The sequence below is a fragment of the Schistocerca nitens genome, chromosome 2 (assembly GCF_023898315.1).
Source record: "Schistocerca nitens isolate TAMUIC-IGC-003100 chromosome 2, iqSchNite1.1, whole genome shotgun sequence".
Classification (NCBI taxonomy): domain Eukaryota; kingdom Metazoa; phylum Arthropoda; class Insecta; order Orthoptera; family Acrididae; genus Schistocerca; species Schistocerca nitens.
Genome location: NC_064615.1, coordinates 354,287,989 through 354,303,016, shown reverse-complemented (window position 1 = coordinate 354,303,016; position 15,028 = coordinate 354,287,989). Strand labels below are relative to the sequence as shown.

Sequence of the window (15,028 nt, the reverse complement as noted above, 5' to 3'; positions counted from 1 at the left end):
GAACAAATTCTACAAGAGAATCCATAGCATCTGTTGTGGATTTATCCTTCATGAATCCATATTGTTTGCCACTTATTAAGTTTAAGTTACCTAAATACGTGCTAACTTGATTATACATACATTTCAAGAATTTTTGAGAAAACAAGAGTTAACGATATTGGTCTGTAACTAGCAGAACAGTTCTTATCACCTTTCTTATATACTGGGACCACTCTAGATATTTTTTGTACACCAGGAAACTTGTTTTCAGCTAGACATTTATTTACACAGTAGGTTAAGGGATATCATTCCTTGGCCCAACGTGATTATCCCCTTCTTAAATAGTCAGTATTGCCGAGGCTATACACTGGTTGGCAGGTGGCATAATTTACACTGTTGGAGTCATTCATCTTATATGACTAGCTTGTCTCTTTCAAGTCGTTTCGATCCTTATAAACTTAGCTCAATCAACTCATTGCAAATATGCAACGACATCAAAATGCAGCATTGCTGCACTATACGATCATAACCAACGCCAGACCCCAGTGATACGGACAACTGAAAAATAATTGGTGCTGTATCGACTGTATTTTCACGAGACATCAAAGACAACTCTGAGGAGTATCTTTCGATGGCTACTGTTTTGATTATTAGTTATTGGCGCGATATGGAAACTCAAAATAGAAGATTTGAAAATACGCTATGGTTATTATCGTGTAGGCTAGTGCGTTATGATTAACGTGATGTAAGTGTCAACATTTAATGACCTAGGTGGTAATTTTGTCACACGTCGCACAACACAAAAACCACGAATTAAAGTTTGAACCCATGGTAGCAACTCCTGATCACTAATCGGATTATGAAAAAACACGAGTATTTGGATTTGACATACATTTGTTTTTACCGGTGTATGAAGAATTTCTACTTGTGAACTTTGATTTACCATTTGCCTCACAGCTGCTTACGGTTTGTTGTTGATCACTGGGATTATGTGGAAAAGAGTAAATAAAATGACCGTACATCATTGTTCCGTACGTTGTTGTTCTTGAAAACTGAGTTTCACAATAAGTCTCATATTTTGGTTTTATGTGAGACTTTATAATGCACTTCTTGGAACAACTTAGCCCAAGACACTTAATAAAGTAGCATTCGTTCGTAGGTCGTATTATAAATTATATGACACCATGTAAACACAGAAAAATTGGCAGTCACTGTCATTTAAATTTCATTCCTTTTTAAGATAAGATCTGAAAATTGGAGCGGTTCTCTCCGTTATTCGAATTTCATACTGAACTAGGCCTATAGTAAAGAAATTAATACCTAGGGATACAAACCTGTACTCTCTTAAAGTATGCAACCCATAGTTCTGCCACAGAGTGGTTCATAATAATTCTTCTTGTGAAGCTTTTGCTGTTGCTCTTGTATATTCTTTCATTGTCTGGAACGTAAAATAATACCTTCCAAATACTAGATGCTGCAAAATAATGTTGAGTTTCCCTGGCCTTATTCTTCTGTTGACACAAACAATTCATTTTTAAAATCTTTATTTCCTATCCCGATTTCCACTCTCATCAAGTAATACCAATATATATTTGTGCATTGTAGTTGCACTGTTAGTGCATTTTTTAACTTTTATTTCTTTGTCTTTTTCCTTGGGATTTTATGATAGACCTGCATCTGTAGCTGAAGCTAGTCACACGTATTGGATTAATGATATCTGTTTACATATCACTTGAGGAGGTCAGTCTGTTTTATGGTGCAGATTCCAAGAAACTGCTTACATTTAGGTTGTAAATATTCCGTGACAGCCATTAATTTGTTTTATGTACATGCTTTCCTATCTGGTTTATCACGTATGTTGAGAGTATTTACTTGTGTGCCGCTGATTGTTTTGTAAATCCCACAGTATTTGTATTCCTGTGAGGCACCTGCTTGACATTGTCAGGTAGTGACTACTGGCAGGTAGGAGCTGCCAGTGTCTACACTACAGGGGTCTTCTTGTGGAGATAATCAGCAGTCAGCACCTGTCAATGTTGAGCATTTGTTTAGAATAAATATATGATTTACAAAGTCATATACTGTTATACTGAAAGGAGGACAGACACATGGTACAATGTGTTGTCCAACAAATACTTTGTAAAATATATTGTTTGCAGTGACTACTTCTAGGCTTTTGGTGACTGTAATTACTGTCACTGGATTTGGTTCTAAGTTTTATTGACGTTTTGCTATTTTAATTTAGTACATATTAAATTTCTGTGAGTTGCTTCTCTTTTCTTTGTGTATGTTGTAATCTTGTGAGTTTGTTAGGATTAATAAAAGACGTAGTACTATTGTGACAGAGCAGTGATAAGTCTATCAAAACAAACTACAGGTGACATCACTAACTACGTGAAAGGATTAGCTAAACAAAAAAGCCTAAAAACTAACAGGACTTACATGGTAATAGAGGTTTGGATTGGGATGTTCTTGGTATTAATGCCTTGAAATATAGTACAATTTTCATATCAGACTGTAGGGGGAAAATAGAGGGTTTCACCACATAAGGAACTCCAACTATAGAGTATGTTGTGAATAATGAAAAGAGATTGTCATGGCACATTCATTGGCTTCTCCAACTCTCAACCAGACTCTCAACCACATTTAAACCTAACCTAGATCTCAAGCTATGCTATAGATCAGTCAGTACGAAGTAGAAGGGCAGTATCACAATCTTCAGTACAAATGATATCTCTACTACTATAGATACCAGTTTAACTGAAAACTCATCATTTGAGTCTGCTCTCAGTACAAGTGGACTATACAAATGTAGAAAGAAGAGTGAGCACACGAATTTACATGTATAACCGAGGGCTTGTGGCTTTGCTGCTACATACGCAAACTTTGAGTATGACAATTATTGTGTACCAATAAAATGACTAATCAGTAAGTGGAAAAGTATATATAGAGCAAACTAGAACTCCACAGTCAATTTCTGAGGATGTTCAAGGATATTGTCAGAGTATTTTGGTGTGAGAGAACTGTGGTCCCAAGTGGCTCACTACATTTCGTTTTATTTCTTACCTTGTGTTTCAGTAGTGCATTGAAAATATCTGCAAACAGTGCAGATGTTGGCAGTATGTGCTATGTGTCATGTTTCGAAACAAACTTAATTCCATTCACTCACATCACTTGCTTTCAACATAAGTGCTTACTCTACTCTTGGTCCTCAAGGTTGCAGTCAATACTGCTCTGTTCTATCACAGATTATTATTATTACTAAAATTATTATTTTTTCCCTGGCAGTATGGATTCACTGAATGCAGTAGAAGAATGACATGAGCTATGCTCAGCTGTTCCCACAGTGATGACAACCACATCACTGTAGTTTTCTATCTTTACAGAGGCACAGGTGTTACTAGATTTTGGTGATTTTGTATTACAGATTTTCCACTGTTGTGAAAGTATTTTTACAGAAATTCGTGTGACAAAGCCCAATAAATCTAAATGTATTATTACTCTGTAACAAGTCATGGAGACCAGAGGTGTATATATATGTTTGTAGGTATATATGTGTCTGTGTAAGTATATGTTTGTGTCCGTGTATAAATAATTTAGGAGTAAAGGAGACTGTTTGCATTATAGCGGAAGCAAGAAGTCTGTTACACACACGGAGGGGGGAATTGTGCATTTGTGCACGCACATGGTGCTGGCTGGACACACCATTGTCTCTCTAGCCGGCTTAGTACAGGTGTGTGTTTGAGAGGGCAGGGAGGGAGGAGGAGGTCGTGTTACACTAGTTTGTCAAAGGATTTCTTCCAAAAGCCAACAAAATGTTCATTGTCTTTTGTGTTTGCATGTCAACAACTCAACACTTCTGCCGTTCGGTGAGTGATTTCCTTTACTTCTGTATTATTTACATTCTGTCACAAGTTTCCTTGCTATATTTATGTATGGATACAGATAAAACTGTTTCGAAGACTGCTGTAAATTTATTTTGATATATGCTCTCAATTTAGAAGGTGTTTAACAATTACATTAATATACACATGGTTTCAAAATGTCACTGAGTTTGTGATCACAGTAAAGGACAACAGAACATGAGGCTGAAGTGTATTCCCAGATGGAGTTTTATTACTAAAATAAATGTGTAGCAGTTTTTGAAAAAATTACAGAAATGAATTATAAGTTGTGCAGCTCTCTATTAGCTGATAAATTGTTGTGACTGAAAGAATACACAAGTAATGTGCTTTGTAGACATAGGGATATTGCTCTGTGCACATTTTTTGTTTGAAAGGGGACATACTTTTTCTTGTGGTGGTGGAATAAACAAGAACACAACCATTTTGTTTGCATTATGAACTTTGTACATTTTCCATGTGAAGAGTGATCTGTAGCATTGAACATTTTCCAGACATCACTTTTGCTTACGAAGCACATTTGCAGTTGTATATGCTGTACCACTTAATTTTCATGTTCCCCCCTTCCCCACTCTCAAAATGTAGCTTCATTACAGACCATCTGACACTCGGTGCTACTTTACAACAGCAAGATCATGCACTCAGCTTCCATTTGGTGTCACAGCTAGCCCCTCGCTTCTGCACACTTCAGTAAGAGAACAAGTTGATGAGTAAGAAGCACCTGCAGTGCTGCTGTAGTGGGGAAAAAGTAAGCCAGTACATGAATGACATTAAAATGGCACTTGGTTTCTAATGTATGCATCATCCAACGTTAGATTTGCTGTTGCTGTGTTCTTGATCTCTGACCTATATGTTTAGTATAACTATGATCTAAGGTACCACTTACAATAACTAAATGACATAGTAAAGAACACATATGTCATAACAAAGAAAGACATCAGAGAAGATAACTAGGCAACTTAAGACTTCACACTTTAAAGAATACACCGATGTCTTGCTACTGTAGATAGCATGTGTGATGTACTTGTTTATTGTTTTCAGTTCTAGATGTCACTCATATGTTTTGTTTAAAATGTAATATAACTTTATTTTTCGTGGGTGGTCGCCAAGATATTTATTTTACTAGGCTGTGATGACAGACTGAATTGTAGCATTGCCAAGGGGTAAGCATTTTTAGGTGAAATGTGATAGTATGGTTGTGATTTAGTGAAGCCAATGAATGTTCCTAATGTATTCTGCATGGCTGTACTGCACCACTAAGTGGTCTACACCTGTCAGGATAGACTAACCGTTTTGCGTCCACTCTTCAACACCTGACTTACTGCCCAGGGAAAAATAAGCATTATTGACTTGCTCTTGCCACATGTACAGGCACTAACCAGCCTAAAAACATGTGACTTGTAATGGCTATAGGCCTAATTATTAGCCTGTAAATAATATAAATACTTATGTGATGTTCAGTACACTGTCCTGTCACCAATAGAGATATTTGCACTTATACCTCTTGTATGCTGTGTGTGTGTGTGTGTGTGTGTGTGTGTGTGTGTGTGTGTGTGTTAGTGATTGGGCGTTTCTTAAGGCTTGTACATATGCATTGTTAATGACTTTAATTGGTCTGTTGGCCTGATATTGTGTTGGTTACTAATCCTCAGATTTTTGTGTATCAAATTCTACATATTGTAGCTCAAACTTACTTCATAAATTGTTTATGTTCCAGTGTCACTGGTTATGCCTTCACATTTCGGTCTTGATCTTGGAATTCTTATGCTGTTGTGTGTTTGCCATTTGCATTACACTGTCAGCTAAGTGTCCCAGTCATGCTATGCTAAATTAGGTATTTAGTTATCTCCCTCTGAGGCATTAATAATTTGGCAATCATTTTCTAATTATACACATTTGTGGCTTTTATTGCATATTTCTACTTAAGTAGATTTCCGTTTTCAGTTTTATATATAAATGACCAGTAATGTTGAGGATAGGCTTAAATACTGCAATATTTTTAGTTTACCGAGTCCAGCTGGAGAAGGTGTGTCCTTGCGTTTGACGTGTGAACCAGCATATTGTAGTAAACTGTGGATTTTTTTGTTAAATAGGAAATCCAGACACAGTGCAGCTTGTGATTTCTTGCACTCATGGAGATAGCTAAGTGACACTGAACTGCTAGTGATTAGTGGCAGGAACAAATCCTGTCTATAGTTGGGATTCCAATCTTGAACAGTTGAATTTGTACTTGGACAACCTTTCAGCCTACAAACAACCACTTATGTTATTTTAAAATATGTAAGTTGTCTGGCTTCCCTCTGCATGTGCAACTAACTTCCAAGAATTTTGTACGTTAGTCATAAATCCACTTGTGCAGAGGTGGCTTCTTGCCATGTTGACAGGCAGGGGACTGCCTATTGCACTTGGATTGACTTTTCACAGATTCCAACACGCAAAACAATTTCTCTTTTGGTGTGGTTGTCACAAACAAGTGACAGCACAGCAGTATCAAAACTTTGAACCTTCCTCTATCCAGTGACATGTGGAATATGTTCTATCTTTTATAGTTTCTCTTTAATAAGCAACTGAAATCTGTTCTTTCTTTTTGAATCACACAGTACATATGCAGTGCATTTTTGAGAAACCTGGTGTATAAAAGAGACACTGTAAATGGCATTCCTTGGTGCTCAGTAGTATTTCATGGATGTGGTGGTGCAGGTATATCACCTTGATGAGGAATTATATGCACTCTTGAGGACAAATGACTGTATGAGGTGTGTGTGTGTGTGTGTGTGTGTGTGTGTGTGTGTGTGTGTGTGTGTGTGTGCATGTTTGTATTTGTAGTAGACTTTCTCATCTTTTCTTATTAACTGAGAGCCATTTTAAATCTACTCTAGAGATGAAATCACCAAATGTAGAATGATTAGAAAATAATGCTGTCTCCACCACTCAGTGAGAGAAAGAGGGGTGGAAATGCAGGGAACAAGGAGTGGCCCATAAAAAACACCACCTGACCGTTATGTACTTCCTTCTGATTACAATGGCAGGATAAAGTTGATATAACCAACAGTTGAATAGAATACTGTTGGATAATTCATGGATTTATTCTGGAAGAGAGTCCACCGATGTCAGGTGCCTGCTGTTGCATGAGAATATCATTATACCATATTTTAAAAGATTGTCCAGTCCAGTATGGAATACAATTTAGACAATATAATATAGACTCCTTTTTTCATTCCAAGAATTCTGGCTTTCTCACTGTTTACAACGTCATTTTATCATTCCCATTAAATTTTTTATGTGCGTAGTGTTAATTCACACTATTTTTGCATTAACATATTCATCATTTGCCCATGATCTATACTGTATCAAATAACATTTGTGAAGAAAAATCTGACGTAATATGACACTAGTATGGCATTGCCATCAATTGGTGTTTGCAAATGTTACATGATTATGTTTATTGAGCCCTGACTCGCTAAAAATTGTAATAATTTGTAGTGTTAGTTATTTGTCCCATGCCACTCAATTTGGTGACTGATGGGAGTAACTGTTTTGATAGAAATAAGAATAAAGTGTGACTTCAGATGAATGGTCACTTGTTTCTCGTCACTACCAACCATTGCTTTCAATAATGTGTGCTATACAAAAAGCAGCAAGCTGACATTATGGTAACCATACTGGTTTAGTGTTAACTTCAATCTGTGATTATGACATATGGTTGTTTACAAGCACTTATAAAGCAGTGTAAATTGAAGGGCATCTTCAGTATTATAGATGATACTGGTCTCTCCTTCAGTTTCCTTTTAAATGAAATACACTCCTGGAAATTGAAATAAGAACACCGTGAATTCATTGTCCCAGGAAGGGGAAACTTTATTGACACATTCCTGGGGTCAGATACATCACATGATCACACTGACAGAACCACAGGCACATAGACACAGGCAACAGAGCATGCACAATGTCGGCACTAGTACAGTGTATATCCACCTTTCGCAGCAATGCAGGCTGCTATTCTCCCATGGAGACGATCGTAGAGATGCTGGATGTAGTCCTGTGGAACGGCTTGCTATGCCATTTCCACCTGGCGCCTCAGTTGGACCAGCGTTCGTGCTGGACGTGCAGACCGCGTGAGACGACGCTTCATCCAGTCCCAAACATGCTCAATGGGGGACAGATCCAGAGATCTTGCTGGCCAGGGTAGTTGACTTACACCTTCTAGAGCACGTTGGGTGGCACGGGATACATGCGGACGTGCATTGTCCTGTTGGAACAGCAAGTTCCCTTGCCGGTCTAGGAATGGTAGAACGATGGGTTCGATGACGGTTTGGATGTACCGTGCACTATTCAGTGTCCCCTCGACGATCACCAGTGGTGTACGGCCAGTGTAGGAGATCGCTCCCCACACCATGATGCCGGGTGTTGGCCCTGTGTGCCTCGGTCGTATGCAGTCCTGATTGTGGCGCTCACCTGCACGGCGCCAAACACGCATACGACCATCATTGGCACCAAGGCAGAAGCGACTCTCATCGCTGAAGACGACACGCCTCCATTCGTCCCTCCATTCACGCCTGTCGCGACACCACTGGAGGCGGGCTGCACGATGTTGGGGCGTGAGCGGAAGACGGCCTAACGGTGTGCGGGACCGTAGCCCAGCTTCATGGAGATGGTTGCGAATGGTCCTCGCCGATACCCCAGGAGCAACAGTGTCCCTAATTTGCTGGGAAGTGGCGGTGCGGTCCCCTACGGCACTGCGTAGGATCCTACGGTCTTGGCGTGCATCCGTGCGTCGCTGCGGTCCGGTCCCAGGTCGACGGGCACGTGCACCTTCCGCCGACCACTGGCGACAACATCGATGTACTGTGGAGACCTCACGCCCCACGTGTTGAGCAATTCGGCGGTACGTCCACCCGGCCTCCCGCATGCCCACTATACGCCCTCGCTCAAAGTCCGTCAACTGCACATACCGTTGACATCCACGCTGTCGCGGCATGCTACCAGTGTTAAAGACTGCGATGGAGCTCCGTATGCCACGGCAAACTGGCTGACACTGACGGCGGCGGTGCACAAATGCTGCGCAGCTAGCGCCATTCGACGGCCAACACCGCGGTTCCTGGTGTGTCCGCTGTGCCGTGCGTGTGATCATTGCTTGTACAGCCCTCTCGCAGTGTCCGGAGCAAGTATGGTGGGTCTGACACACCGGTGTCAATGTGTTCTTTTTTCCATTTCCAGGAGTGTACTTGCCTTTAGGTGAAGATTGTCATGAAGGAAACCACAGTAAAATTTGCCTTTCATTAATGGTAAGCACAAATGCTGATGGTTTTGAAAACATTAAGCCAAACTGATTAGCAAATCAGGAAAACCACATTATCTAAAAAAAAAAAAAAATTAAAAAAATGTAAGAACAGTAACCATAAACTACAGTGCCTATAACAAAGTATCAGTGACACTTGAACTATTTGAATAGCAACTGTACAGCCTTAATCAAACAATGAAAGATCCAGGATGGAATGTAACAATATTAGGAAAGAGATAGTTGCTACTCACCATATAGCGGAGATGCTGAGTCACAGATAGGCACAACAAAAAGACTGCTGGTGAGCGAGCTTTTGGCTAACAAGGTGTTCAATGCGCGCGCGCGCACACACACACACACACACACACATATATATATATATATATATATATATATATATATATATATATATATATATATATATACACACACACACGACCACAGCCTCTGGCAGCTGGAGCCCAGCAACATGTATTAAATGAACAGGAACCACAGAGAGTCAGTTGAGGAAATAGTTGGTACCTTTTAAATGGAAGGGTTGGTTGCAGGTAATAGGCTGAAAGTGTTGGTCTACAAGCAGAGATTCTCTCAGTGGTATGACAGTAACCGGCCACAATGGGGCATCATAGGTGGTTCAGTTTATGGATTGTAGGAAGTATGTAGAAGGTAGGAGTGCGGTGAATGGTAGGGGTGAGGAGAGAGATGCACTCTGAAGAGAGGTTCTGGGATGGGCCTAAGGATTTGAGGAAAGACGAGAGCCTGCTGGATATTTGGCATGAGGTCACTGTGGCAGGGCTTGTAGGTGGATGAATGTGACAGCTGGCAGGGTCCTTCTGCCAGCTAATCCTTGCAGTTCAAAACAACAGTGGTGGAGACATTATCAACAGGTGGGATTAAGGGTTCGGATCAGTTTTTAGTGGTGGATTGCGGTTCTTTCTGTGGATCTAAGGTTAGTTTGTGTGTTGAGGGATTTGGGGAATGATGGTTAGGCAAGGTTTGAGGTTAAGATATTCTGGAAAGTCAACAGGAGGTGTTATGGGGGCAGTGGGAGTGGATCATGGGGGATGAATAAGTGAACTGTCATGTAGAGTTCAACATTTGTCTTTGGTTGAGTCTGATCCTATACAGAAGATACCATCCATTTCCTCCACTGACTGTCCATAGTTTCTGTTCCTTCACTACATGGTGCCCTGCTCATCACTATTGATGCCTCCTCCCTTTACACTAACATTGCTAATGCCCATGGCTAGTGAACACTACCTTTCCCATGGCCGACGGATTGCAAACCACCAACCTCCTTCCTAGTTGCCACGACCAACTATATCCTTACCTACAATTACTTCTGCTTTGAAACATTACCGACAAAACAAATCTGGGATCCAGCTATAGTCACCCCCATGGAACCATCCTATGCCGACCTATTCATGGCCCACCAAGAGGAACCCTTCCTAAACACCCAAAATCCCAATTCCCTCATGTGGTTCAGATTCACTAATGACCATCTTTGTGATCTGGATTGAGGGCGAGGACTCCCATCCACATTCCTCCAGAACCTCAACACCTTCTCCTGCTTTTGCTTCACCTGTTCCTACTCAACCCAACAAGCCCCCTTCCTTGATGTTGACCTCCACCTCAAAGCTACATCAGTAACTCTGTCCGTATCAGACCCACCAACCACTAGCAGTACCTCCACTTCGACAACTGCCACCCATTCCATACCTAGAAGACCCTTCCATATAGCCTGACAACCCGTGGCTGTCGCATGTGTAGTGACGAGCAGTCCCTCTCGAAATATACTGAGGGTCTCACTGAGGCTTTCACAGATCATAATTACGCTCCCAGCCTTGTACAAAAACGTGTCCCCCATGCCTTATCTTTGCAGTCACCCATCACCTCCAAAAGTCCCACTGTTCAGCTACAGAGGAGCATTCCCTTGTGATGAAGTACCACCCAGGACTGGATCAACTGAACCACATTCTCCACCAGGGTTTTGATTACCTCTCGTTATGCCCTGAAATGAGGAGTGTTCTATCCACTAGCCTTCCCATCCCTCCTACAGTGATATTCTGCCACACACCAAACCTACACAATATCCTTGTCCGTCCCACCCAACTCCTGATCCCAAAGCCTTGCCTCATATCCCTGTAACAGACTTAGATGCAAGACATGTCCCATACATACTACCACCACCACCTATTCCAGTCCAGTCACAAACATCATCTATCCCATCAAAGGCAGGGATACTTGTGAAACCAGTCATGTGATCAACAAGCTAAGCTGCAACCACTGTGCTACATTCTATGTGGGTGTGACAACCAACAAGCTGTCTGTCCGCATGAATGGCCACTGACAAACTGTGGCCCAGAAACAGCTGGACCACCTTATTGCTGAGCCTGCTGCCCAACACCACAATCTTCATTTCAATGGCTGCTTAACAGCCTGTGCCATCTGAATCCTTTCCACCAACACTGGTTTTTCTTAATTGTGCAGGAGCGTACTCACCCTGCAGTATATCCTATGTTCCCATAACCCTCCTGGCCTCAACCTTCATTAATCATTGTCCGCACCCATCTGGCCCTTTCGCTGTTCCCATTCCAGCACTACACAGCTGTCTATTCCACCAACACATGCAGCCGTTTTACTTCTCCCCTTTTCCGCTACCCCCTCTCTCCCCTGGCCCTCCGTGTATCCTCCCGACTGCACTTAACTGTGGTCATGTGTGTGAGTTGCATTTGTGTGTGTGTGTGTGTTTGTTTTGTCTGTTTTTGAGAAAGACCTTGTTGGCCGATAAACTCACTTTCCAACAGCGTTTTTGTTGTGTCTATCTGCGACTCAGCATCTCCCCTATATGGTGAGTATTTCATGATTGTTATCCAAAAAATATAAATTTATGCAGTATGCAGTCAGAGTTCCTGCCACAACTGCACAAGCCAGTTGCAGACCTTTCTAGGAACAAAATTTGTGCAGAATGCATTAAGTTTGATGGAAATTCGAAAAGACCCACCTTCCTTCAAAATGTCACTTTTTATGTTTTGCACTATATTGCCAAGGCATGGACAGAGGTTACAGACACCACCATCTCTAACTGCTTTCGAAAAGCGTGATTCATTCAAGCAGTCAAAGGAAATGGACTGCACACCAAATCTGAGCAACAATGATGATACCGAAACTATATTTGCTTCATCATGGGAAATGCTGTAGTTGGAGCATCCAGTGAAAGATTTCCTACATGCTGCCAACGAAGTTGTCACTGTTGGAAATATATCTGTTGAGGATATGATTGATTTCATATACAGGGAAACAATGATGTTGGGAAGTGATGATGATGAATAATCTGCTGCAGATGTAAGTGTCAAAGCTGTCTTGTGTGTTTATGAACAGGAAAACCATGTTGAAAAATTTCATGAAGAAAATTAAGACAGCCTACAATTTTTTTTGTTAAATATTTTGTAAAATGTGCGCTTAAAAGGTTAAGGGGAGCCGGAGGTGCCTATGCTGCCCATGTTAAAATCACTAAGTTTGAGGAACATTTATGAATAAACTACCAAATAGAAAAATTTGAATTTTTTTTTACATATAGAGTGGTTTAGTATTGCAGTTATGACAGAGGGATTTTGGAGTATCTTTTCTAGTTTCCTTCCAATTATTTTTTTTATTAATGACCCAAATTTTTTTACAAATAATTGCTTTATAATTAAACTGAAATGAAACTACTGAACATATTGCCAAATGGCTGTGTTACAATGTAAGTTTGACCACTAGGAGTGCTGTATAAAAATTTCATCTCTCTAGCTTGAGTGGATTTTGAGAAAATGTTCCTTATATTCGAAAAATTCTAATTTACGGGAAATGGCTAACAAAGTTTCTCAATACATTCCTGCACTATAGGATGGATTACCAGGGTCTTCTTCTTCATCCTCCAAAAGCTTCCTCTTCTGTCTTCTTTTCTGGCCTGTTGTTCCATCATACTCCATATGCCTTTCTCTTCTTTCTGCTCCTCTTATCCTTTCTCTGTCAATATTTCTTAGTGCTCGTACAGTGTTCACCCCAGCTGTAAATCCTAATGCCTTCAGAACTTCACACTTCACACTGTTCCCTTGGTTGTAGGTTGCTATTGCATCATAAATGCCAAAGTGCAGTATTTTTATGCTTACAAACACCCTTTTAGGAATCACTTTCCAAATCAAATTGTTTACGCTCTCATTAGGATTCTGCGTCTTTCCGTATAGACATTTGTGTAACAATTCTGGCTGTGCTAAGTCATGAAAAATTGGTTTTATTGTTCCCTCCTGATTCTTGTACATACTGCATATTACCCGCTTTACACAAGAAGTATAATACTACCAACAACAGGCGCAACACTGAACTAATTCGAAACGGTAAACAGCAAAGAGACGATGATGTTCTGCGCTCTTATTCATTGTAGTATCGCAACTAGGTATTAGTGTTAATTTTCTTTTCCCTACGTTCTTCCTCTTCTTATATACACGGTTACTAAAGCGTGGCATTGTAACCAGAACAAAAGTGTACGACAATATTGAATGGAGTAAGATGTGCGAAATTCTGAGGAAAACAGAAGTAAGCTGTAAGGAAATACGGGTAATATTTGTCACAGAAAACAATGTAGCCAACACTTGCACACTCGCTGTATGCGTAACATATGGCGCTGTATGCGTAACATATGGCGCTGTATGCGTAACAGGCCGAGAAAATCCCAAGCAGTTCGCCAGGAAGTCACGAGAGGGTGTTAGATGCATTCAGCGGCCGCCCATTTCCTCTGCATGCGTGGGGGAAAATGGTAATTACTCCACTTCTAGGGCGAGTAGAACAATAATTCAAAGTTTACATTAAAGAGGAATGTTCCAATTAATTTTCGGTAGCAAAAAAAAAAAAAAAAAATCGTAATTTTTTTTTGATTTGACCACCTCCGGCTCCCCTTAAAGTGTGATATAGTAAACCCCCCTGAAATCAGATGAGATGTGGTGACAGGCTGATTTGCAGCATAGCCCGAAGTCTAGATTAGGTTCGAAGATCACTATCGTACTGTGAGTTGGTAATTCCAATGGATGTGAATGTGAAATAAAGACAGTGGTGACAGATTTATCTGCTGCATAGCCCGATCTCTATGTTTGCACACTATATTTAATGCACATTGCAATATTTCATGCACTTTTCATTATAAAATATAAAACAGCTAATAAGTTCAGGATACTATGTTCAGCTGCCAATGTCACTTTCCTGAACACTTAGTAGGACAAACTACACTAAAAATGTTGCATTTTGTAGGGATCTTTAATGCACTGTAATGCTTAAAACTCCATATTTTCATAACACATATATATAAATATGAAACTCGCTAAAAACGGCACCTTAGCTTCGCAGATTCTTAAATGAACTTGGCAGCTACTTGATTTGCTACTATCTGCCTTTCTCTTTGTTGTACTAAAGTGTTGGGAAATGTCACATCCTTGGCTAAACATAGTACCAAATGCAGAAAACCTTTATTAGACAATATACAAGTCTCTGACAAATATTTTGATGCATATTATGTATATATTTCATCCATAAAATATGAAAATGTATGAGGGTATTCTGTATATGTCATTTACCACTTAGAAAGTAATTTCATGCATTTTACACCAGATTTTGTAATGTCCTTTGAAAAGTGAAGTTTCACTGCATTACATATTTGTTAAATCACCACTCACTGAATAGAAGAGCCACAGACCAGCAAAAAAGCTTGGTAGAGAGAGAGAGAGAGAGAGAGAGAGAGAGAGAGAGAGAGAGAGAGAGAGAGTGGGGGGGGGGGGGGAATGCCTTGCTGATGGAAAGTGACTTAGCTTTGGGTCAGAGCACTCTCTTTATAAAA

The 15,028-nt window shown here is 40.4% G+C and overlaps 1 protein-coding gene across 1 annotated transcript in view; it reads left to right on the top strand.

Annotated features, from left to right (window-relative positions):
• The first annotated feature begins 628 nt into the window (after nucleotides 1-628).
• Nucleotides 629-15,028, top strand: part of LOC126234403 (zinc finger-containing ubiquitin peptidase 1-like) — a 224,105-nt gene continuing 209,705 nt past the window's right edge. The window contains exon 1 of the mRNA XM_049943091.1: nucleotides 629-724. The gene's annotated coding sequence lies outside the window, so the exon portion shown is untranslated. The remainder of the gene's footprint in view (nucleotides 725-15,028) is intronic.